This window comes from Bufo bufo, unplaced genomic scaffold (assembly GCF_905171765.1).
Source record: "Bufo bufo unplaced genomic scaffold, aBufBuf1.1, whole genome shotgun sequence".
Classification (NCBI taxonomy): Eukaryota; Metazoa; Chordata; class Amphibia; order Anura; family Bufonidae; genus Bufo; species Bufo bufo.
In genome coordinates, this window is record NW_024401158.1 from 62,055 (window position 1) to 87,581 (window position 25,527).

Sequence of the window (25,527 nt, forward strand, 5' to 3'; positions counted from 1 at the left end):
TGCAATTAGGAGATTGACAGACTAGATGCAGGTATTATATGCAAAAAGCAACACTGCACTGACTGGGCAGACAGAGGAGAAGCTGAAGGAGGCACGACACACACAACTTTCCACTTGCTTGGCTGGAAGGATGATGCTTGCAATCCATTTCAATTTCATTCTGTTTTTTCATACTGGATTAGAAGGGGTGCACCGGTCCTGGAGGTACTGCAATACCAGGTCAATGCGTGGAGTGGACAGAGCAAGCTCTTTTTCCATCTCCCTGTTCGAAAAATCCATTTAATATATGGTCCCCAGATAGGGGACGTATCAGATATTAAACTGATAAGAACAGATACTACACTTGATCTTAGCCAAAAGGCCGAGAAGCGATAACCTGAAAAGGGTTCGCAGTACAGGCCGATGGTCCCCAATGCAGAGCACTAATGAAGGCAATAGACTACTGTCCCCAGCCCAATACACAGTCCGGGAGGCTTCTTTCTCTCACAAACCGGGGAAAACGTTCACGCGCGTCCTACGCACAGAAGTCACACCAGCATGCTTCTTTTCGTGTTTGCTATCTGCATAGCTCCGCCCACACGCGACTTTTGGACACGCCTTTTCTTCGCACGAAATTCCTGGTGCGGTGCCAAAGCACGCCAAGCAGAAAGCATGATAGGAATAGTAGTGAGTGAAAGGAAAAAAAAAAAAAAAAAAAAAAGGATAACCATTGTTGATTGTGATGTCACGGCACCATTGTTGAGTGTTCCATCAGGGCCCTTGTGATGTCATCCAATAGCTGACCTTACTTGACCTCTTTGACCTCTTGACCTGACAAGGCTCTTGTGACACGCGCAGTGTTCCGTCCATTGAACAGACAAGGTAGGTCCAGCTGCATAGGAAGTGCTGGGCTACTTTTTAGCCACTAAGTAATCCAGTTCAAAAGATCCACAAGAGGGAGACACAGGCAAACTTTACTCATTTATTGAAGCACTGCAAAAGCTAAATGGTTACATCCAGCCAACTTGATACAAAAAAGGGTCAATTGCCTGCCAGAGACGACTCAGCAACCCTCCGAGGTGTGCACAACAGGCCCAAATCAAACGTGGAGGAGGGGAGGTCCAAACAATTCATTCAGGTGATAAGCCAATTAACCAATCATCAGTCTTAATTGGATCCAGGGTGTGTGTGACGACACTGGGGCTGAATGGGTTGCTTGGTGCTGGAAACAACCGACAGCTGATGCAATTAGGAGATTGACAGACTAGATGCAGGTATTATATGCAAAAAGCAACACTGCACTGACTGGGCAGACAGAGGAGAAGCTGAAGGAGGCACGACACACACAACTTTCCACTTGCTTGGCTGGAAGGATGATGCTTGCAATCCATTTCAATTTCATTCTGTTTTTTCATACTGGATTAGAAGGGGTGCACCGGTCCTGGAGGTACTGCAATACCAGGTCAATGCGTGGAGTGGACAGAGCAAGCTCTTTTTCCATCTCCCTGTTCGAAAAATCCATTTAATATATGGTCCCCAGATAGGGGACGTATCAGATATTAAACTGATAAGAACAGATACTACACTTGATCTTAGCCAAAAGGCCGAGAAGCGATAACCTGAAAAGGGTTCGCAGTACAGGCCGATGGTCCCCAATGCAGAGCACTAATGAAGGCAATAGACTACTGTCCCCAGCCCAATACACAGTCCGGGAGGCTTCTTTCTCTCACAAACCGGGGAAAACGTTCACGCGCGTCCTACGCACAGAAGTCACACCAGCATGCTTCTTTTCGTGTTTGCTATCTGCATAGCTCCGCCCACACGCGACTTTTGGACACGCCTTTTCTTCGCACGAAATTCCTGGTGCGGTGCCAAAGCACGCCAAGCAGAAAGCATGATAGGAATAGTAGTGAGTGAAAGGAAAAAAAAAAAAAAAAAAAAAAAGGATAACCATTGTTGATTGTGATGTCACGGCACCATTGTTGAGTGTTCCATCAGGGCCCTTGTGATGTCATCCAATAGCTGACCTTACTTGACCTCTTTGACCTCTTGACCTGACAAGGCTCTTGTGACACGCGCAGTGTTCCGTCCATTGAACAGACAAGGTAGGTCCAGCTGCATAGGAAGTGCTGGGCTACTTTTTAGCCACTAAGTAATCCAGTTCAAAAGATCCACAAGAGGGAGACACAGGCAAACTTTACTCATTTATTGAAGCACTGCAAAAGCTAAATGGTTACATCCAGCCAACTTGATACAAAAAAGGGTCAATTGCCTGCCAGAGACGACTCAGCAACCCTCCGAGGTGTGCACAACAGGCCCAAATCAAACGTGGAGGAGGGGAGGTCCAAACAATTCATTCAGGTGATAAGCCAATTAACCAATCATCAGTCTAATTGGATCCAGGGTGTGTGTGACGACACTGGGCTGAATGGGTTGCTTGGTGCTGGAAACAACCGACAGCTGATGCAATTAGGAGATTGACAGACTAGATGCAGGTATTATATGCAAAAAGCAACACTGCACTGACTGGGCAGACAGAGGAGAAGCTGAAGGAGGCACGACACACACAACTTTCCACTTGCTTGGCTGGAAGGATGATGCTTGCAATCCATTTCAATTTCATTCTGTTTTTTCATACTGGATTAGAAGGGGTGCACCGGTCCTGGAGGTACTGCAATACCAGGTCAATGCGTGGAGTGGACAGAGCAAGCTCTTTTTCCATCTCCCTGTTCGAAAAATCCATTTAATATATGGTCCCCAGATAGGGGACGTATCAGATATTAAACTGATAAGAACAGATACTACACTTGATCTTAGCCAAAAGGCCGAGAAGCGATAACCTGAAAAGGGTTCGCAGTACAGGCCGATGGTCCCCAATGCAGAGCACTAATGAAGGCAATAGACTACTGTCCCCAGCCCAATACACAGTCCGGGAGGCTTCTTTCTCTCACAAACCGGGGAAAACGTTCACGCGCGTCCTACGCACAGAAGTCACACCAGCATGCTTCTTTTCGTGTTTGCTATCTGCATAGCTCCGCCCACACGCGACTTTTGGACACGCCTTTTCTTCGCACGAAATTCCTGGTGCGGTGCCAAAGCACGCCAAGCAGAAAGCATGATAGGAATAGTAGTGAGTGAAAGGAAAAAAAAAAAAAAAAAAAAAAGGATAACCATTGTTGATTGTGATGTCACGGCACCATTGTTGAGTGTTCCATCAGGGCCCTTGTGATGTCATCCAATAGCTGACCTTACTTGACCTCTTTGACCTCTTGACCTGACAAGGCTCTTGTGACACGCGCAGTGTTCCGTCCATTGAACAGACAAGGTAGGTCCAGCTGCATAGGAAGTGCTGGGCTACTTTTTAGCCACTAAGTAATCCAGTTCAAAAGATCCACAAGAGGGAGACACAGGCAAACTTTACTCATTTATTGAAGCACTGCAAAAGCTAAATGGTTACATCCAGCCAACTTGATACAAAAAAGGGTCAATTGCCTGCCAGAGACGACTCAGCAACCCTCCGAGGTGTGCACAACAGGCCCAAATCAAACGTGGAGGAGGGGAGGTCCAAACAATTCATTCAGGTGATAAGCCAATTAACCAATCATCAGTCTTAATTGGATCCAGGGTGTGTGTGACGACACTGGGCTGAATGGGTTGCTTGGTGCTGGAAACAACCGACAGCTGATGCAATTAGGAGATTGACAGACTAGATGCAGGTATTATATGCAAAAAGCAACACTGCACTGACTGGGCAGACAGAGGAGAAGCTGAAGGAGGCACGACACACACAACTTTCCACTTGCTTGGCTGGAAGGATGATGCTTGCAATCCATTTCAATTTCATTCTGTTTTTTCATACTGGATTAGAAGGGGTGCACCGGTCCTGGAGGTACTGCAATACCAGGTCAATGCGTGGAGTGGACAGAGCAAGCTCTTTTTCCATCTCCCTGTTCGAAAAATCCATTTAATATATGGTCCCCAGATAGGGGACGTATCAGATATTAAACTGATAAGAACAGATTTTTTTTTTTTTTTTTTTTTTTTTTTTTTTTTTTTTTTACCACATCAGGTAAGTTTTCAAGCACTCAAAATACATCTTCTTGGTATCTTAGAGGCAACACCAAATCATCATTGGTTGCTTTAAACTTCATCATCGTGGTTATCTTTATTTTATTTAACAAGAAATTTCCATTTTTTGCATTTCCAATAACCCTCGCTATCTAAACCACCACCATACTGTCTATCCCATCTATATATAAAATATAATCTTGATAGAACAAGTTTCACACCTTCCTTTACCGACCACAATTCTCTCTTAAAAACCATTAAATTTCTCGCATCCCACAAACTTTCCATCATGCAAACCATAATAAACCATAATAACCTAACCTTCTGTTTACCTTTTGCCCCAATCCCAAACAAAGCTACTTTCTCATTCATATATGTAACACCTGTCAGTTCTTTTATCAAGCCTCCCATTCCCTTCCATACCTCCTTTGCATACTTGCATTCCCAAAACAGATGCCTCACACTTTCACTCTCCCCACAACCATCCCTTGGGCACACTTCAGATCTTACTAGATCTCTCCTTTTCTGTACCTCTCTTACTGGCAATACATTCTGCAAACCCATCCATACGATATCTCTCTGTCTATTCGAAACTCCTTTAATCGCCAATTTTTCCCATACTTTCTCCGCCTCACACAACCTCAAACCATGAATATCACATACAATCTCTTTCTTACGCAATATATTCATTACATACTTCTTATTTTTAAACTCCTCCATTTTAATACTTAACAAATCATATCTTCTAATAAACGTCTCTATTATCCTATACCATTTAGCACACACAAAAGCAATCGGCACCCTTGCATCTCTCTTACTCCACCTCAAACCAAACATCATCCATCCCGCCATATATCTCATCATATAAGCACATTTATTCTCTTTCTCAATCAAGACTACAAAAGTTTTAACATAACATAAACCAAAGAAAATCTCAAAATTCGGAAACTCCAATCCTCCATTCTCTCTTAATTTATACACATATTCTCTTTTCGCTTTCTCCATTCTACTCCCCCATAAAAAAGTAAACACCATTTTCTCTACTTTTTTTAATTTCATCACATTCCCCGGATACACTCCATACACAAACCATACGATCGGCAAAATAATAGCTTTAATTATCAAAGTCTTTCAGTCAAACTCAAATCTCTCAGTCTCCAGAAATTCAACTTTCTGTCTATTCTTTTCCCACATTCATCCCAACTTTCGTTACCTTTCATATCATCATTAAATAAAATTCCCAACACTTTAATAGAACCCCTTTCCCAATTCACACCTTCCATCCTAACCTCACTATCTCCAAAACACTTAAAAGAACATTTATCCCAATTAACTTTGAATCCTGATGCTCCACAAAACAAATCCAAAATCAATCTTCCTCTCCTCATTGCAGCCATATTATCATTCACAATTACAATATCATCCATATAACCTAAAACATTCACATATTTCCCTTTACTCCCAGGTATTAACACTCCTCTCATTACCTTATCCTTTCTCATCATACACATCAAGACTTCAATTACACTAATAAACAGGACTGGCGACATTGGGCACCCTTGCCTTACTCCCGACTGAACCCTTATCTTATGACTTAAATTACCATTCACCAGAATCTTGCTTCCCACACCCTCATACAAACTCTTCACGCACCTCAAAAATTTTACCGGATATCCCATTCTCTTTAGCACTTCAAACATAAAATCATGCGCCACCCGATCAAAAGCTTTCTCAAAGTCTACTGATAGAAGCATACATTTCTGTTTCCTATTCTCACAGTCTCCAATCATATCCCTTAGCAAAACCAAATTCTCCGTCATACTTCTCCCTGGCACAGCACATACCTGATCTTCTTGCACAACTTTCCCAACCACTTCACGCATACGATTCGCCAACACCTTACTAAAAATTTTGTAATCAACATTCAACAAAGTGATTGGTCTCCAATTACTCAAAAGCATTTTCTCACCTTTTTTATAAATCAGCACCACCACTCCTTCTTTCATTGAATCACCCAGAACTCCATTCTTCCACATAAATTTGCATACTTCAGTGAAATCCACTCCCATCCATTCCCATGTTTTTACATACAACTCCGCAGGTATCCCATCATTCCCTGGTGTTTTATTTCTTTTAGCTCCAAACACAACTTTCTTAATCTCACCCACAGTAATGTCTTCACACAACAATTCACCTTCCTCATTGTTCAAGCTCATTTCTATACTCTTCAAAACTTCATTCATCAAACTTTTATCTACTCCTTTTTTTGCATATAAATTTGCATAAAATTTCTCCACCTCACCCATCATTTCTTCCCCACTCACACACTCTCCCAAATTATTTACAACTTCACACATGTCATCCTTCTTTCCGCATACTTTTTTAAAGAAAAATCTCGTGCACTTCTCATTTTCTTCCAAACATTCCACTTTTGACCGAAAGATTATTTCTTTCCCTTTTTTCTCAATAAACTGTTTTAGTTCTTTCTTAGTCTGTTCAATTAAATCATCCACATCCACCCCTAATCTACTCAGCTTTCTCAACCACTCTAATCTCATATTCAGTTCATTATACATAATCCTCATTCTTCTTGCCATTTTACATCCCCACTTTCTAAAAAAGAATTTAATTCTTCCCTTCACCCACTCCCACCATTTCAAAATATTTTCAAAACCATCCATCCTACTTCTCCATATCATATATTCAATTCTAAATGCGTTCATTACCCTCTCATCATCTAGTAAACTTATATTCAACTTCCAGCAACCTTTCCCATATATATTTTTGATATTACCTTCCACGCAAACTTTTAAACACTCATGATCTGAAAAAAAAACACCATCCTGTACATAACTTACACACTCTAAATTTTTAGAAAAAAAGATATAATCGATCCTTGATTCTACTCCCCCTCTATCAGCCTTGTATGTGCTTGGTGGTGGTTTCCCCAAAACCGTTTCTGCTGCATCTAAAAAAGAGAGGTCATCAATTAATTGTTTTAATTTTTCCCCTGACACATCTCGCTTTTCACCTACTATCACACTATTGAAGTCACCTACAAGCATCGTCGGAATTCTCCCTAACAAAAAAACATTCAATTTACCCAACAGCTCCATTCTCTCTTCTTTTTTTGTTGAGCCATAAACATTAATTACTTTAAATCTCCATCTTTTATACCTAATTTCTACCACCAGACATCTCCCTGGTTCAACCACTGTATAACATTCCACATGCATACTTTTGTTTCTCAACAAAATACCCACACCAACATTTCTATTTTCACTTGACCCTGACCACACAGATTCTCCATAAGGCCATTCATCCTCCTCTAAAGACACAGATATTCCACACTCCTGTAAGCAAATAATGTCAGCTCCTTGGTTTCTCAAGTAGTCCAGAATTACTGCTCTCCTTGCTCTGGATTTTAAGAGCCTTACATTTAAGGATAGGAGATGTATGGCAACTCTGCTCTCCATGCCTTGTACCATCTAATTATATATTGTCCACATCTCCATCTTGATATCATTCGGACTCTTCTGGACGGTGGTAACTTGGCATACAGCCCCCAGTCTCTACTCCTTCTAAAAAAAGGACCTGGTTAGGGGAATCAGAGGGGAAGGTTCTGACCTCAGTAGAGCTGCCATCGTCACTGAGAGGCGACAAGGCAGGCCTAAACTTTTTAGAAAGGCTCTCCTCACCCTCACCATCTGACCCAGAAGGCCTTTTGGTGAGGTCACCTTGTTCACAAGGTTGCTCACAGGGGATTCCGCTTTCTTCACTGTAGCACAAAACTGGGGTTGCGGACATAGGGATTTCCATTTCCCCTTCTCCCTGCAGTCCTGTTACCTCATCTGATGGCAAATCCAAAATCATGTCGAAGGAAAAGTCAATTCCTCTTTCTACATCACATGTCTCCTCACCCTGAGGCTGGTGAGGGACCTGCACCTTTGGATCCCTTAAAGAGTCTAGGGGTCTCCCTGAGGAGGATCCTTGGGAAGTATTCCCTGGGGCTCCTCTTGCAGCTTCCGAGTAAGTCTTTTTACTCCTCGGGTTCAGAGGGCAATTCCTAAAAGTATGCCCAGCATTCCCGCACACATTGCATATAATTGGGTTGGTACAGGATTTTGCCAAGTGCCCTTCCTGGTTACACTTTGAGCACATCAAATTAGTCTCCTGACATTCCTCCACCACATGCCCATATATTTTGCACCTCCTGCAAAAGGTTGGGGCCCCTTCAAAAAACAAAAGTCCTCTATCTTTACCAATAGAAAAAGACTCCGGGGGGTATGTCATTCCTCCAGCACAGGTTGGGTCTGCTTTAAATTTAACGAAAAATTTATGCTTTCCCGTCCACAAGAGAACCCGATTCAATACCTTATGTGAATATCTAATCTCCTCACAGTATCTTTGTAAAAAAACATGAATGGTTTCGACCGACACATAGGGATTATACATATACACAACTAAAGGTGTAGAATCATTAAATAACAACGTGAAGGTTAAACCTTCCAGATCTGGGTTTCTTTCGTTGGTTCGTAGAAACAAAACCAAATTGTGGCATGCCTGTGCAGAGTTCAATACAAGAGTATACCTCCCCTTCCTAGGATCCTGCAAGCATAGAATATCTTCACGACATAAGTGCAAAGTTTTGAAAAGTACCTCATTGACCAGGTAGTCCATCGTAAATTTCTGCTTCTTCCCCTCTGCGATATCGATTCCAAAACCGTTTCGGACCCGGAAATCTCCGGTCCCTGCCGGACGTATAACAACGCCCATCTTGACTGGATGCCGTCCGACCGCCGTCCTCCGTCCACCGTCCACCGTCTGCCGTCCGTCGTCCACCGTCCACCGATCGCCTTCTCAAACCTCAGCCTTGGCTGCGTCCGGACAAGCCATGATCTTAGCCAAAAGGCCGAGAAGCGATAACCTGAAAAGGGTTCGCAGTACAGGCCGATGGTCCCCAATGCAGAGCACTAATGAAGGCAATAGACTACTGTCCCCAGCCCAATACACAGTCCGGGAGGCTTCTTTCTCTCACAAACCGGGGAAAACGTTCACGCGCGTCCTACGCACAGAAGTCACACCAGCATGCTTCTTTTCGTGTTTGCTATCTGCATAGCTCCGCCCACACGCGACTTTTGGACACGCCTTTTCTTCGCACGAAATTCCTGGTGCGGTGCCAAAGCACGCCAAGCAGAAAGCATGATAGGAATAGTAGTGAGTGAAAGGAAAAAAAAAAAAAAAAAAAAAAAAAAGGATAACCATTGTTGATTGTGATGTCACGGCACCATTGTTGAGTGTTCCATCAGGGCCCTTGTGATGTCATCCAATAGCTGACCTTACTTGACCTCTTTGACCTCTTGACCTGACAAGGCTCTTGTGACACGCGCAGTGTTCCGTCCATTGAACAGACAAGGTAGGTCCAGCTGCATAGGAAGTGCTGGGCTACTTTTTAGCCACTAAGTAATCCAGTTCAAAAGATCCACAAGAGGGAGACACAGGCAAACTTTACTCATTTATTGAAGCACTGCAAAAGCTAAATGGTTACATCCAGCCAACTTGATACAAAAAAGGGTCAATTGCCTGCCAGAGACGACTCAGCAACCCTCCGAGGTGTGCACAACAGGCCCAAATCAAACGTGGAGGAGGGGAGGTCCAAACAATTCATTCAGGTGATAAGCCAATTAACCAATCATCAGTCCTAATTGGATCCAGGGTGTGTGGACGACTGGGCTGAATGGGTTGCTTGGTGCTGGAAACAACCGACAGCTGATGCAATTAGGAGATTGACAGACTAGATGCAGGTATTATATGCAAAAAGCAACACTGCACTGACTGGGCAGACAGAGGAGAAGCTGAAGGAGGCACGACACACACAACTTTCCACTTGCTTGGCTGGAAGGATGATGCTTGCAATCCATTTCAATTTCATTCTGTTTTTTCATACTGGATTAGAAGGGGTGCACCGGTCCTGGAGGTACTGCAATACCAGGTCAATGCGTGGAGTGGACAGAGCAAGCTCTTTTTCCATCTCCCTGTTCGAAAAATCCATTTAATATATGGTCCCCAGATAGGGGACGTATCAGATATTAAACTGATAAGAACAGATACTACACTTGATCTTAGCCAAAAGGCCGAGAAGCGATAACCTGAAAAGGGTTCGCAGTACAGGCCGATGGTCCCCAATGCAGAGCACTAATGAAGGCAATAGACTACTGTCCCCAGCCCAATACACAGTCCGGGAGGCTTCTTTCTCTCACAAACCGGGGAAAACGTTCACGCGCGTCCTACGCACAGAAGTCACACCAGCATGCTTCTTTTCGTGTTTGCTATCTGCATAGCTCCGCCCACACGCGACTTTTGGACACGCCTTTTCTTCGCACGAAATTCCTGGTGCGGTGCCAAAGCACGCCAAGCAGAAAGCATGATAGGAATAGTAGTGAGTGAAAGGAAAAAAAAAAAAAAAAAAAAAAAAAAGGATAACCATTGTTGATTGTGATGTCACGGCACCATTGTTGAGTGTTCCATCAGGGCCCTTGTGATGTCATCCAATAGCTGACCTTACTTGACCTCTTTGACCTCTTGACCTGACAAGGCTCTTGTGACACGCGCAGTGTTCCGTCCATTGAACAGACAAGGTAGGTCCAGCTGCATAGGAAGTGCTGGGCTACTTTTTAGCCACTAAGTAATCCAGTTCAAAAGATCCACAAGAGGGAGACACAGGCAAACTTTACTCATTTATTGAAGCACTGCAAAAGCTAAATGGTTACATCCAGCCAACTTGATACAAAAAAGGGTCAATTGCCTGCCAGAGACGACTCAGCAACCCTCCGAGGTGTGCACAACAGGCCCAAATCAAACGTGGAGGAGGGGAGGTCCAAACAATTCATTCAGGTGATAAGCCAATTAACCAATCATCAGTCTAATTGGATCCAGGGTGTGTGTGACGACACTGGGCTGAATGGGTTGCTTGGTGCTGGAAACAACCGACAGCTGATGCAATTAGGAGATTGACAGACTAGATGCAGGTATTATATGCAAAAAGCAACACTGCACTGACTGGGCAGACAGAGGAGAAGCTGAAGGAGGCACGACACACACAACTTTCCACTTGCTTGGCTGGAAGGATGATGCTTGCAATCCATTTCAATTTCATTCTGTTTTTTCATACTGGATTAGAAGGGGTGCACCGGTCCTGGAGGTACTGCAATACCAGGTCAATGCGTGGAGTGGACAGAGCAAGCTCTTTTTCCATCTCCCTGTTCGAAAAATCCATTTAATATATGGTCCCCAGATAGGGGACGTATCAGATATTAAACTGATAAGAACAGATACTACACTTGATCTTAGCCAAAAGGCCGAGAAGCGATAACCTGAAAAGGGTTCGCAGTACAGGCCGATGGTCCCCAATGCAGAGCACTAATGAAGGCAATAGACTACTGTCCCCAGCCCAATACACAGTCCGGGAGGCTTCTTTCTCTCACAAACCGGGGAAAACGTTCACGCGCGTCCTACGCACAGAAGTCACACCAGCATGCTTCTTTTCGTGTTTGCTATCTGCATAGCTCCGCCCACACGCGACTTTTGGACACGCCTTTTCTTCGCACGAAATTCCTGGTGCGGTGCCAAAGCACGCCAAGCAGAAAGCATGATAGGAATAGTAGTGAGTGAAAGGAAAAAAAAAAAAAAAAAAAAAAAAAAAAGGATAACCATTGTTGATTGTGATGTCACGGCACCATTGTTGAGTGTTCCATCAGGGCCCTTGTGATGTCATCCAATAGCTGACCTTACTTGACCTCTTTGACCTCTTGACCTGACAAGGCTCTTGTGACACGCGCAGTGTTCCGTCCATTGAACAGACAAGGTAGGTCCAGCTGCATAGGAAGTGCTGGGCTACTTTTTAGCCACTAAGTAATCCAGTTCAAAAGATCCACAAGAGGGAGACACAGGCAAACTTTACTCATTTATTGAAGCACTGCAAAAGCTAAATGGTTACATCCAGCCAACTTGATACAAAAAAGGGTCAATTGCCTGCCAGAGACGACTCAGCAACCCTCCGAGGTGTGCACAACAGGCCCAAATCAAACGTGGAGGAGGGGAGGTCCAAACAATTCATTCAGGTGATAAGCCAATTAACCAATCATCAGTCTAATTGGATCCAGGGTGTGAGGAGACTGGGCTGAATGGGTTGCTTGGTGCTGGAAACAACCGACAGCTGATGCAATTAGGAGATTGACAGACTAGATGCAGGTATTATATGCAAAAAGCAACACTGCACTGACTGGGCAGACAGAGGAGAAGCTGAAGGAGGCACGACACACACAACTTTCCACTTGCTTGGCTGGAAGGATGATGCTTGCAATCCATTTCAATTTCATTCTGTTTTTTCATACTGGATTAGAAGGGGTGCACCGGTCCTGGAGGTACTGCAATACCAGGTCAATGCGTGGAGTGGACAGAGCAAGCTCTTTTTCCATCTCCCTGTTCGAAAAATCCATTTAATATATGGTCCCCAGATAGGGGACGTATCAGATATTAAACTGATAAGAACAGATACTACACTTGATCTTAGCCAAAAGGCCGAGAAGCGATAACCTGAAAAGGGTTCGCAGTACAGGCCGATGGTCCCCAATGCAGAGCACTAATGAAGGCAATAGACTACTGTCCCCAGCCCAATACACAGTCCGGGAGGCTTCTTTCTCTCACAAACCGGGGAAAACGTTCACGCGCGTCCTACGCACAGAAGTCACACCAGCATGCTTCTTTTCGTGTTTGCTATCTGCATAGCTCCGCCCACACGCGACTTTTGGACACGCCTTTTCTTCGCACGAAATTCCTGGTGCGGTGCCAAAGCACGCCAAGCAGAAAGCATGATAGGAATAGTAGTGAGTGAAAGGAAAAAAAAAAAAAAAAAAAAAAAAAGGATAACCATTGTTGATTGTGATGTCACGGCACCATTGTTGAGTGTTCCATCAGGGCCCTTGTGATGTCATCCAATAGCTGACCTTACTTGACCTCTTTGACCTCTTGACCTGACAAGGCTCTTGTGACACGCGCAGTGTTCCGTCCATTGAACAGACAAGGTAGGTCCAGCTGCATAGGAAGTGCTGGGCTACTTTTTAGCCACTAAGTAATCCAGTTCAAAAGATCCACAAGAGGGAGACACAGGCAAACTTTACTCATTTATTGAAGCACTGCAAAAGCTAAATGGTTACATCCAGCCAACTTGATACAAAAAAGGGTCAATTGCCTGCCAGAGACGACTCAGCAACCCTCCGAGGTGTGCACAACAGGCCCAAATCAAACGTGGAGGAGGGGAGGTCCAAACAATTCATTCAGGTGATAAGCCAATTAACCAATCATCAGTCTTAATTGGATCCAGGGTGTGTGTGACGACACTGGGCTGAATGGGTTGCTTGGTGCTGGAAACAACCGACAGCTGATGCAATTAGGAGATTGACAGACTAGATGCAGGTATTATATGCAAAAAGCAACACTGCACTGACTGGGCAGACAGAGGAGAAGCTGAAGGAGGCACGACACACACAACTTTCCACTTGCTTGGCTGGAAGGATGATGCTTGCAATCCATTTCAATTTCATTCTGTTTTTTCATACTGGATTAGAAGGGGTGCACCGGTCCTGGAGGTACTGCAATACCAGGTCAATGCGTGGAGTGGACAGAGCAAGCTCTTTTTCCATCTCCCTGTTCGAAAAATCCATTTAATATATGGTCCCCAGATAGGGGACGTATCAGATATTAAACTGATAAGAACAGATACTACACTTGATCTTAGCCAAAAGGCCGAGAAGCGATAACCTGAAAAGGGTTCGCAGTACAGGCCGATGGTCCCCAATGCAGAGCACTAATGAAGGCAATAGACTACTGTCCCCAGCCCAATACACAGTCCGGGAGGCTTCTTTCTCTCACAAACCGGGGAAAACGTTCACGCGCGTCCTACGCACAGAAGTCACACCAGCATGCTTCTTTTCGTGTTTGCTATCTGCATAGCTCCGCCCACACGCGACTTTTGGACACGCCTTTTCTTCGCACGAAATTCCTGGTGCGGTGCCAAAGCACGCCAAGCAGAAAGCATGATAGGAATAGTAGTGAGTGAAAGGAAAAAAAAAAAAAAAAAAAAAAAAAAAAGGATAACCATTGTTGATTGTGATGTCACGGCACCATTGTTGAGTGTTCCATCAGGGCCCTTGTGATGTCATCCAATAGCTGACCTTACTTGACCTCTTTGACCTCTTGACCTGACAAGGCTCTTGTGACACGCGCAGTGTTCCGTCCATTGAACAGACAAGGTAGGTCCAGCTGCATAGGAAGTGCTGGGCTACTTTTTAGCCACTAAGTAATCCAGTTCAAAAGATCCACAAGAGGGAGACACAGGCAAACTTTACTCATTTATTGAAGCACTGCAAAAGCTAAATGGTTACATCCAGCCAACTTGATACAAAAAAGGGTCAATTGCCTGCCAGAGACGACTCAGCAACCCTCCGAGGTGTGCACAACAGGCCCAAATCAAACGTGGAGGAGGGGAGGTCCAAACAATTCATTCAGGTGATAAGCCAATTAACCAATCATCAGTCCTAATTGGATCCAGGGTGTGTGTGACGACCTGGGCTGAATGGGTTGCTTGGTGCTGGAAACAACCGACAGCTGATGCAATTAGGAGATTGACAGACTAGATGCAGGTATTATATGCAAAAAGCAACACTGCACTGACTGGGCAGACAGAGGAGAAGCTGAAGGAGGCACGACACACACAACTTTCCACTTGCTTGGCTGGAAGGATGATGCTTGCAATCCATTTCAATTTCATTCTGTTTTTTCATACTGGATTAGAAGGGGTGCACCGGTCCTGGAGGTACTGCAATACCAGGTCAATGCGTGGAGTGGACAGAGCAAGCTCTTTTTCCATCTCCCTGTTCGAAAAATCCATTTAATATATGGTCCCCAGATAGGGGACGTATCAGATATTAAACTGATAAGAACAGATACTACACTTGATCTTAGCCAAAAGGCCGAGAAGCGATAACCTGAAAAGGGTTCGCAGTACAGGCCGATGGTCCCCAATGCAGAGCACTAATGAAGGCAATAGACTACTGTCCCCAGCCCAATACACAGTCCGGGAGGCTTCTTTCTCTCACAAACCGGGGAAAACGTTCACGCGCGTCCTACGCACAGAAGTCACACCAGCATGCTTCTTTTCGTGTTTGCTATCTGCATAGCTCCGCCCACACGCGACTTTTGGACACGCCTTTTCTTCGCACGAAATTCCTGGTGCGGTGCCAAAGCACGCCAAGCAGAAAGCATGATAGGAATAGTAGTGAGTGAAAGGAAAAAAAAAAAAAAAAAAAAAAAGGATAACCATTGTTGATTGTGATGTCACGGCACCATTGTTGAGTGTTCCATCAGGGCCCTTGTGATGTCATCCAATAGCTGACCTTACTTGACCTCTTTGACCTCTTGACCTGACAAGGCTCTTGTGACACGCGCAGTGTTCCGTCCATTGAACAGACAAGGTAGGTCCAGCTGCATAGGAAGTGCTGGGCTACTTTTTAGCCACTAAGTAATCCAGTTCAAAAGATCCACAAGAGGGAGACACAGGCAAACTTTACTCATTTATTGAAGCACTGCAAAAGCTAAATGGTTACATCCAGCCAACTTGATACAAAAAAGGGTCAATTGCCTGCCAGAGACGACTCAGCAACCCTCCGAGGTGTGCACAACAGGCCCAAATCAAACGTGGAGGAGGGGAGGTCCAAACAATTCATTCAGGTGATAAGCCAATTAACCAATCATCAGTCTTAATTGGATCCAGGGTGTGTGTGACGACACTGGGGCTGAATGGGTTGCTTGGTGCTGGAAACAACCGACAGCTGATGCAATTAGGAGATTGACAGACTAGATGCAGGTATTATATGCAAAAAGCAACACTGCACTGACTGGGCAGACAGAGGAGAAGCTGAAGGAGGCACGACACACACAACTTTCCACTTGCTTGGCTGGAAGGATGATGCTTGCAATCCATTTCAATTTCATTCTGTTTTTTCATACTGGATTAGAAGGGGTGCACCGGTCCTGGAGGTACTGCAATACCAGGTCAATGCGTGGAGTGGACAGAGCAAGCTCTTTTTCCATCTCCCTGTTCGAAAAATCCATTTAATATATGGTCCCCAGATAGGGGACGTATCAGATATTAAACTGATAAGAACAGATACTACACTTGATCTTAGCCAAAAGGCCGAGAAGCGATAACCTGAAAAGGGTTCGCAGTACAGGCCGATGGTCCCCAATGCAGAGCACTAATGAAGGCAATAGACTACTGTCCCCAGCCCAATACACAGTCCGGGAGGCTTCTTTCTCTCACAAACCGGGGAAAACGTTCACGCGCGTCCTACGCACAGAAGTCACACCAGCATGCTTCTTTTCGTGTTTGCTATCTGCATAGCTCCGCCCACACGCGACTTTTGGACACGCCTTTTCTTCGCACGAAATTCCTGGTGCGGTGCCAAAGCACGCCAAGCAGAAAGCATGATAGGAATAGTAGTGAGTGAAAGGAAAAAAAAAAAAAAAAAAAAAAAAAAAGGATAACCATTGTTGATTGTGATGTCACGGCACCATTGTTGAGTGTTCCATCAGGGCCCTTGTGATGTCATCCAATAGCTGACCTTACTTGACCTCTTTGACCTCTTGACCTGACAAGGCTCTTGTGACACGCGCAGTGTTCCGTCCATTGAACAGACAAGGTAGGTCCAGCTGCATAGGAAGTGCTGGGCTACTTTTTAGCCACTAAGTAATCCAGTTCAAAAGATCCACAAGAGGGAGACACAGGCAAACTTTACTCATTTATTGAAGCACTGCAAAAGCTAAATGGTTACATCCAGCCAACTTGATACAAAAAAGGGTCAATTGCCTGCCAGAGACGACTCAGCAACCCTCCGAGGTGTGCACAACAGGCCCAAATCAAACGTGGAGGAGGGGAGGTCCAAACAATTCATTCAGGTGATAAGCCAATTAACCAATCATCAGTCTTAATTGGATCCAGGGTGTGTGTGACGACACTGGGCTGAATGGGTTGCTTGGTGCTGGAAACAACCGACAGCTGATGCAATTAGGAGATTGACAGACTAGATGCAGGTATTATATGCAAAAAGCAACACTGCACTGACTGGGCAGACAGAGGAGAAGCTGAAGGAGGCACGACACACACAACTTTCCACTTGCTTGGCTGGAAGGATGATGCTTGCAATCCATTTCAATTTCATTCTGTTTTTTCATACTGGATTAGAAGGGGTGCACCGGTCCTGGAGGTACTGCAATACCAGGTCAATGCGTGGAGTGGACAGAGCAAGCTCTTTTTCCATCTCCCTGTTCGAAAAATCCATTTAATATATGGTCCCCAGATAGGGGACGTATCAGATATTAAACTGATAAGAACAGATACTACACTTGATCTTAGCCAAAAGGCCGAGAAGCGATAACCTGAAAAGGGTTCGCAGTACAGGCCGATGGTCCCCAATGCAGAGCACTAATGAAGGCAATAGACTACTGTCCCCAGCCCAATACACAGTCCGGGAGGCTTCTTTCTCTCACAAACCGGGGAAAACGTTCACGCGCGTCCTACGCACAGAAGTCACACCAGCATGCTTCTTTTCGTGTTTGCTATCTGCATAGCTCCGCCCACACGCGACTTTTGGACACGCCTTTTCTTCGCACGAAATTCCTGGTGCGGTGCCAAAGCACGCCAAGCAGAAAGCATGATAGGAATAGTAGTGAGGGAAAGGAAAAAAAAAAAAAAAAAAAAAAAAGGATAACCATTGTTGATTGTGATGTCACGGCACCATTGTTGAGTGTTCCATCAGGGCCCTTGTGATGTCATCCAATAGCTGACCTTACTTGACCTCTTTGACCTCTTGACCTGACAAGGCTCTTGTGACACGCGCAGTGTTCCGTCCATTGAACAGACAAGGTAGGTCCAGCTGCATAGGAAGTGCTGGGCTACTTTTTAGCCACTAAGTAATCCAGTTCAAAAGATCCACAAGAGGGAGACACAGGCAAACTTTACTCATTTATTGAAGCACTGCAAAAGCTAAATGGTTACATCCAGCCAACTTGATACAAAAAAGGGTCAATTGCCTGCCAGAGACGACTCAGCAACCCTCCGAGGTGTGCACAACAGGCCCAAATCAAACGTGGAGGAGGGGAGGTCCAAACAATTCATTCAGGTGATAAGCCAATTAACCAATCATCAGTCTTAATTGGATCCAGGGTGTGTGTGACGACACTGGGCTGAATGGGTTGCTTGGTGCTGGAAACAACCGACAGCTGATGCAATTAGGAGATTGACAGACTAGATGCAGGTATTATATGCAAAAAGCAACACTGCACTGACTGGGCAGACAGAGGAGAAGCTGAAGGAGGCACGACACACACAACTTTCCACTTGCTTGGCTGGAAGGATGATGCTTGCAATCCATTTCAATTTCATTCTGTTTTTTCATACTGGATTAGAAGGGGTGCACCGGTCCTGGAGGTACTGCAATACCAGGTCAATGCGTGGAGTGGACAGAGCAAGCTCTTTTTCCATCTCCCTGTTCGAAAAATCCATTTAATATATGGTCCCCAGATAGGGGACGTATCAGATATTAAACTGATAAGAACAGATACTACACTTGATCTTAGCCAAAAGGCCGAGAAGCGATAACCTGAAAAGGGTTCGCAGTACAGGCCGATGGTCCCCAATGCAGAGCACTAATGAAGGCAATAGACTACTGTCCCCAGCCCAATACACAGTCCGGGAGGCTTCTTTCTCTCACAAACCGGGGAAAACGTTCACGCGCGTCCTACGCACAGAAGTCACACCAGCATGCTTCTTTTCGTGTTTGCTATCTGCATAGCTCCGCCCACACGCGACTTTTGGACACGCCTTTTCTTCGCACGAAATTCCTGGTGCGGTGCCAAAGCACGCCAAGCAGAAAGCATGATAGGAATAGTAGTGAGTGAAAGGAAAAAAAAAAAAAAAAAAAAAAAAAGGATAACCATTGTTGATTGTGATGTCACGGCACCATTGTTGAGTGTTCCATCAGGGCCCTTGTGATGTCATCCAATAGCTGACCTTACTTGACCTCTTTGACCTCTTGACCTGACAAGGCTCTTGTGACACGCGCAGTGTTCCGTCCATTGAACAGACAAGGTAGGTCCAGCTGCATAGGAAGTGCTGGGCTACTTTTTAGCCACTAAGTAATCCAGTTCAAAAGATCCACAAGAGGGAGACACAGGCAAACTTTACTCATTTATTGAAGCACTGCAAAAGCTAAATGGTTACATCCAGCCAACTTGATACAAAAAAGGGTCAATTGCCTGCCAGAGACGACTCAGCAACCCTCCGAGGTGTGCACAACAGGCCCAAATCAAACGTGGAGGAGGGGAGGTCCAAACAATTCATTCAGGTGATAAGCCAATTAACCAATCATCAGTCTTAATTGGATCCAGGGTGTGTGTGACGACACTGGGGCTGAATGGGTTGCTTGGTGCTGGAAACAACCGACAGCTGATGCAATTAGGAGATTGACAGACTAGATGCAGGTATTATATGCAAAAAGCAACACTGCACTGACTGGGCAGACAGAGGAGAAGCTGAAGGAGGCACGACACACACAACTTTCCACTTGCTTGGCTGGAAGGATGATGCTTGCAATCCATTTCAATTTCATTCTGTTTTTTCATACTGGATTAGAAGGGGTGCACCGGTCCTGGAGGTACTGCAATACCAGGTCAATGCGTGGAGTGGACAGAGCAAGCTCTTTTTCCATCTCCCTGTTCGAAAAATCCATTTAATATATGGTCCCCAGATAGGGGACGTATCAGATATTAAACTGATAAGAACAGATACTACACTTGATCTTAGCCAAAAGGCCGAGAAGCGATAACCTGAAAAGGGTTCGCAGTACAGGCCGATGGTCCCCAATGCAGAGCACTAATGAAGGCAATAGACTACTGTCCCCAGCCCAATACACAGTCCGGGAGGCTTCTTTCTCTCACAAACCGGGGAAAACGTTCACGCGCGTCCTACGCACAGAAGTCACACCAGCATGCTTCTTTTCGTGTTTGCTATCTGCATAGCTCCGCCCACACGCGACTTTTGGACACGCCTTTTCTTCGCACGAAATTCCTGGTGCGGTGCCAAAGCACGCCAAGCAGAAAGCATGATAGGAATAGTAGTGAGTGAAAGGAAAAAAAAAAAAAAAAAAAAAAAAAAGGATAACCATTGTTGATTGTGATGTCACGGCACCATTGTTGAGTGTTCCATCAGGGCCCTTGTGATGTCATCCAATAGCTGACCTTACTTGACCTCTTTGACCTCTTGACCTGACAAGGCTCTTGTGACACGCGCAGTGTTCCGTCCATTGAACAGACAAGGTAGGTCCAGCTGCATAGGAAGTGCTGGGCTACTTTTTAGCCACTAAGTAATCCAGTTCAAAAGATCCACAAGAGGGAGACACAGGCAAACTTTACTCATTTATTGAAGCACTGCAAAAGCTAAATGGTTACATCCAGCCAACTTGATACAAAAAAGGGTCAATTGCCTGCCAGAGACGACTCAGCAACCCTCCGAGGTGTGCACAACAGGCCCAAATCAAACGTGGAGGAGGGGAGGTCCAAACAATTCATTCAGGTGATAAGCCAATTAACCAATCATCAGTCTTAATTGGATCCAGGGTGTGTGTGACGACACTGGGCTGAATGGGTTGCTTGGTGCTGGAAACAACCGACAGCTGATGCAATTAGGAGATTGACAGACTAGATGCAGGTATTATATGCAAAAAGCAACACTGCACTGACTGGGCAGACAGAGGAGAAGCTGAAGGAGGCACGACACACACAACTTTCCACTTGCTTGGCTGGAAGGATGATGCTTGCAATCCATTTCAATTTCATTCTGTTTTTTCATACTGGATTAGAAGGGGTGCACCGGTCCTGGAGGTACTGCAATACCAGGTCAATGCGTGGAGTGGACAGAGCAAGCTCTTTTTCCATCTCCCTGTTCGAAAAATCCATTTAATATATGGTCCCCAGATAGGGGACGTATCAGATATTAAACTGATAAGAACAGATACTACACTTGATCTTAGCCAAAAGGCCGAGAAGCGATAACCTGAAAAGGGTTCGCAGTACAGGCCGATGGTCCCCAATGCAGAGCACTAATGAAGGCAATAGACTACTGTCCCCAGCCCAATACACAGTCCGGGAGGCTTCTTTCTCTCACAAACCGGGGAAAACGTTCACGCGCGTCCTACGCACAGAAGTCACACCAGCATGCTTCTTTTCGTGTTTGCTATCTGCATAGCTCCGCCCACACGCGACTTTTGGACACGCCTTTTCTTCGCACGAAATTCCTGGTGCGGTGCCAAAGCACGCCAAGCAGAAAGCATGATAGGAATAGTAGTGAGTGAAAGGAAAAAAAAAAAAAAAAAAAAAAAAAGGATAACCATTGTTGATTGTGATGTCACGGCACCATTGTTGAGTGTTCCATCAGGGCCCTTGTGATGTCATCCAATAGCTGACCTTACTTGACCTCTTTGACCTCTTGACCTGACAAGGCTCTTGTGACACGCGCAGTGTTCCGTCCATTGAACAGACAAGGTAGGTCCAGCTGCATAGGAAGTGCTGGGCTACTTTTTAGCCACTAAGTAATCCAGTTCAAAAGATCCACAAGAGGGAGACACAGGCAAACTTTACTCATTTATTGAAGCACTGCAAAAGCTAAATGGTTACATCCAGCCAACTTGATACAAAAAAGGGTCAATTGCCTGCCAGAGACGACTCAGCAACCCTCCGAGGTGTGCACAACAGGCCCAAATCAAACGTGGAGGAGGGGAGGTCCAAACAATTCATTCAGGTGATAAGCCAATTAACCAATCATCAGTCTTAATTGGATCCAGGGTGTGTGTGACGACACTGGGCTGAATGGGTTGCTTGGTGCTGGAAACAACCGACAGCTGATGCAATTAGGAGATTGACAGACTAGATGCAGGTATTATATGCAAAAAGCAACACTGCACTGACTGGGCAGACAGAGGAGAAGCTGAAGGAGGCACGACACACACAACTTTCCACTTGCTTGGCTGGAAGGATGATGCTTGCAATCCATTTCAATTTCATTCTGTTTTTTCATACTGGATTAGAAGGGGTGCACCGGTCCTGGAGGTACTGCAATACCAGGTCAATGCGTGGAGTGGACAGAGCAAGCTCTTTTTCCATCTCCCTGTTCGAAAAATCCATTTAATATATGGTCCCCAGATAGGGGACGTATCAGATATTAAACTGATAAGAACAGATACTACACTTGATCTTAGCCAAAAGGCCGAGAAGCGATAACCTGAAAAGGGTTCGCAGTACAGGCCGATGGTCCCCAATGCAGAGCACTAATGAAGGCAATAGACTACTGTCCCCAGCCCAATACACAGTCCGGGAGGCTTCTTTCTCTCACAAACCGGGGAAAACGTTCACGCGCGTCCTACGCACAGAAGTCACACCAGCATGCTTCTTTTCGTGTTTGCTATCTGCATAGCTCCGCCCACACGCGACTTTTGGACACGCCTTTTCTTCGCACGAAATTCCTGGTGCGGTGCCAAAGCACGCCAAGCAGAAAGCATGATAGGAATAGTAGTGAGTGAAAGGAAAAAAAAAAAAAAAAAAAAAAAAAGGATAACCATTGTTGATTGTGATGTCACGGCACCATTGTTGAGTGTTCCATCAGGGCCCTTGTGATGTCATCCAATAGCTGACCTTACTTGACCTCTTTGACCTCTTGACCTGACAAGGCTCTTGTGACACGCGCAGTGTTCCGTCCATTGAACAGACAAGGTAGGTCCAGCTGCATAGGAAGTGCTGGGCTACTTTTTAGCCACTAAGTAATCCAGTTCAAAAGATCCACAAGAGGGAGACACAGGCAAACTTTACTCATTTATTGAAGCACTGCAAAAGCTAAATGGTTACATCCAGCCAACTTGATACAAAAAAGGGTCAATTGCCTGCCAGAGACGACTCAGCAACCCTCCGAGGTGTGCACAACAGGCCCAAATCAAACGTGGAGGAGGGGAGGTCCAAACAATTCATTCAGGTGATAAGCCAATTAACCAATCATCAGTCTAATTGGATCCAGGGTGTGTGTGACGACACTGGGGCTGAATGGGTTGCTTGGTGCTGGAAACAACCGACAGCTGATGCAATTAGGAGATTGACAGACTAGATGCAGGTATTATATGCAAAAAGCAACACTGCACTGACTGGGCAGACAGAGGAGAAGCTGAAGGAGGCACGACACACACAACTTTCCACTTGCTTGGCTGGAAGGATGATGCTTGCAATCCATTTCAATTTCATTCTGTTTTTTCATACTGGATTAGAAGGGGTGCACCGGTCCTGGAGGTACTGCAATACCAGGTCAATGCGTGGAGTGGACAGAGCAAGCTCTTTTTCCATCTCCCTGTTCGAAAAATCCATTTAATATATGGTCCCCAGATAGGGGACGTATCAGATATTAAACTGATAAGAACAGATACTACACTTGATCTTAGCCAAAAGGCCGAGAAGCGATAACCTGAAAAGGGTTCGCAGTACAGGCCGATGGTCCCCAATGCAGAGCACTAATGAAGGCAATAGACTACTGTCCCCAGCCCAATACACAGTCCGGGAGGCTTCTTTCTCTCACAAACCGGGGAAAACGTTCACGCGCGTCCTACGCACAGAAGTCACACCAGCATGCTTCTTTTCGTGTTTGCTATCTGCATAGCTCCGCCCACACGCGACTTTTGGACACGCCTTTTCTTCGCACGAAATTCCTGGTGCGGTGCCAAAGCACGCCAAGCAGAAAGCATGATAGGAATAGTAGTGAGTGAAAGGAAAAAAAAAAAAAAAAAAAAAAAAGGATAACCATTGTTGATTGTGATGTCACGGCACCATTGTTGAGTGTTCCATCAGGGCCCTTGTGATGTCATCCAATAGCTGACCTTACTTGACCTCTTTGACCTCTTGACCTGACAAGGCTCTTGTGACACGCGCAGTGTTCCGTCCATTGAACAGACAAGGTAGGTCCAGCTGCATAGGAAGTGCTGGGCTACTTTTTAGCCACTAAGTAATCCAGTTCAAAAGATCCACAAGAGGGAGACACAGGCAAACTTTACTCATTTATTGAAGCACTGCAAAAGCTAAATGGTTACATCCAGCCAACTTGATACAAAAAAGGGTCAATTGCCTGCCAGAGACGACTCAGCAACCCTCCGAGGTGTGCACAACAGGCCCAAATCAAACGTGGAGGAGGGGAGGTCCAAACAATTCATTCAGGTGATAAGCCAATTAACCAATCATCAGTCTTAATTGGATCCAGGGTGTGTGTGACGACACTGGGGCTGAATGGGTTGCTTGGTGCTGGAAACAACCGACAGCTGATGCAATTAGGAGATTGACAGACTAGATGCAGGTATTATATGCAAAAAGCAACACTGCACTGACTGGGCAGACAGAGGAGAAGCTGAAGGAGGCACGACACACACAACTTTCCACTTGCTTGGCTGGAAGGATGATGCTTGCAATCCATTTCAATTTCATTCTGTTTTTTCATACTGGATTAGAAGGGGTGCACCGGTCCTGGAGGTACTGCAATACCAGGTCAATGCGTGGAGTGGACAGAGCAAGCTCTTTTTCCATCTCCCTGTTCGAAAAATCCATTTAATATATGGTCCCCAGATAGGGGACGTATCAGATATTAAACTGATAAGAACAGATACTACACTTGATCTTAGCCAAAAGGCCGAGAAGCGATAACCTGAAAAGGGTTCGCAGTACAGGCCGATGGTCCCCAATGCAGAGCACTAATGAAGGCAATAGACTACTGTCCCCAGCCCAATACACAGTCCGGGAGGCTTCTTTCTCTCACAAACCGGGGAAAACGTTCACGCGCGTCCTACGCACAGAAGTCACACCAGCATGCTTCTTTTCGTGTTTGCTATCTGCATAGCTCCGCCCACACGCGACTTTTGGACACGCCTTTTCTTCGCACGAAATTCCTGGTGCGGTGCCAAAGCACGCCAAGCAGAAAGCATGATAGGAATAGTAGTGAGTGAAAGGAAAAAAAAAAAAAAAAAAAAAAAAGGATAACCATTGTTGATTGTGATGTCACGGCACCATTGTTGAGTGTTCCATCAGGGCCCTTGTGATGTCATCCAATAGCTGACCTTACTTGACCTCTTTGACCTCTTGACCTGACAAGGCTCTTGTGACACGCGCAGTGTTCCGTCCATTGAACAGACAAGGTAGGTCCAGCTGCATAGGAAGTGCTGGGCTACTTTTTAGCCACTAAGTAATCCAGTTCAAAAGATCCACAAGAGGGAGACACAGGCAAACTTTACTCATTTATTGAAGCACTGCAAAAGCTAAATGGTTACATCCAGCCAACTTGATACAAAA

At 45.2% G+C, this 25,527-nt stretch overlaps 16 non-coding genes and 1 pseudogene across 16 annotated transcripts; all 17 read right to left on the minus strand.

The window, feature by feature from the left end:
* Positions 1-182: 182 nt before the first annotated feature.
* LOC120984753 lies at positions 183-373 on the minus strand. Its single transcript, XR_005775362.1, has one exon. It is a non-coding gene; the product is annotated as a U2 spliceosomal RNA (small nuclear RNA).
* Positions 374-1,404: 1,031 nt separating this feature from the next.
* Positions 1,405-1,595, minus strand: LOC120984754. The gene has a single exon (XR_005775363.1). It is a non-coding gene; the product is annotated as a U2 spliceosomal RNA (small nuclear RNA).
* A 1,030-nt stretch (positions 1,596-2,625) lies between these two features.
* LOC120984755 lies at positions 2,626-2,816 on the minus strand. The gene has a single exon (XR_005775364.1). It is a non-coding gene; the product is annotated as a U2 spliceosomal RNA (small nuclear RNA).
* A 1,030-nt stretch (positions 2,817-3,846) lies between these two features.
* Positions 3,847-4,057, minus strand: LOC120984718 (annotated as a pseudogene).
* A 5,945-nt stretch (positions 4,058-10,002) lies between these two features.
* LOC120984756 lies at positions 10,003-10,193 on the minus strand. The gene has a single exon (XR_005775365.1). It is a non-coding gene; the product is annotated as a U2 spliceosomal RNA (small nuclear RNA).
* Positions 10,194-11,226: 1,033 nt separating this feature from the next.
* Positions 11,227-11,417, minus strand: LOC120984758. Its single transcript, XR_005775366.1, has one exon. It is a non-coding gene; the product is annotated as a U2 spliceosomal RNA (small nuclear RNA).
* Positions 11,418-12,448: 1,031 nt separating this feature from the next.
* LOC120984759 lies at positions 12,449-12,639 on the minus strand. Its single transcript, XR_005775367.1, has one exon. It is a non-coding gene; the product is annotated as a U2 spliceosomal RNA (small nuclear RNA).
* A 1,033-nt stretch (positions 12,640-13,672) lies between these two features.
* Positions 13,673-13,863, minus strand: LOC120984760. The gene has a single exon (XR_005775368.1). It is a non-coding gene; the product is annotated as a U2 spliceosomal RNA (small nuclear RNA).
* Positions 13,864-14,898: 1,035 nt separating this feature from the next.
* LOC120984761 lies at positions 14,899-15,089 on the minus strand. Its single transcript, XR_005775369.1, has one exon. It is a non-coding gene; the product is annotated as a U2 spliceosomal RNA (small nuclear RNA).
* A 1,032-nt stretch (positions 15,090-16,121) lies between these two features.
* LOC120984763 lies at positions 16,122-16,312 on the minus strand. Its single transcript, XR_005775371.1, has one exon. It is a non-coding gene; the product is annotated as a U2 spliceosomal RNA (small nuclear RNA).
* Positions 16,313-17,347: 1,035 nt separating this feature from the next.
* Positions 17,348-17,538, minus strand: LOC120984764. Its single transcript, XR_005775372.1, has one exon. It is a non-coding gene; the product is annotated as a U2 spliceosomal RNA (small nuclear RNA).
* Positions 17,539-18,570: 1,032 nt separating this feature from the next.
* LOC120984765 lies at positions 18,571-18,761 on the minus strand. Its single transcript, XR_005775373.1, has one exon. It is a non-coding gene; the product is annotated as a U2 spliceosomal RNA (small nuclear RNA).
* Positions 18,762-19,795: 1,034 nt separating this feature from the next.
* Positions 19,796-19,986, minus strand: LOC120984766. The gene has a single exon (XR_005775374.1). It is a non-coding gene; the product is annotated as a U2 spliceosomal RNA (small nuclear RNA).
* A 1,034-nt stretch (positions 19,987-21,020) lies between these two features.
* On the minus strand, positions 21,021-21,211 carry LOC120984767. Its single transcript, XR_005775375.1, has one exon. It is a non-coding gene; the product is annotated as a U2 spliceosomal RNA (small nuclear RNA).
* Positions 21,212-22,244: 1,033 nt separating this feature from the next.
* On the minus strand, positions 22,245-22,435 carry LOC120984670. Its single transcript, XR_005775287.1, has one exon. It is a non-coding gene; the product is annotated as a U2 spliceosomal RNA (small nuclear RNA).
* Positions 22,436-23,468: 1,033 nt separating this feature from the next.
* On the minus strand, positions 23,469-23,659 carry LOC120984671. Its single transcript, XR_005775288.1, has one exon. It is a non-coding gene; the product is annotated as a U2 spliceosomal RNA (small nuclear RNA).
* Positions 23,660-24,692: 1,033 nt separating this feature from the next.
* LOC120984672 lies at positions 24,693-24,883 on the minus strand. The gene has a single exon (XR_005775289.1). It is a non-coding gene; the product is annotated as a U2 spliceosomal RNA (small nuclear RNA).
* Positions 24,884-25,527: the final 644 nt, after the last annotated feature.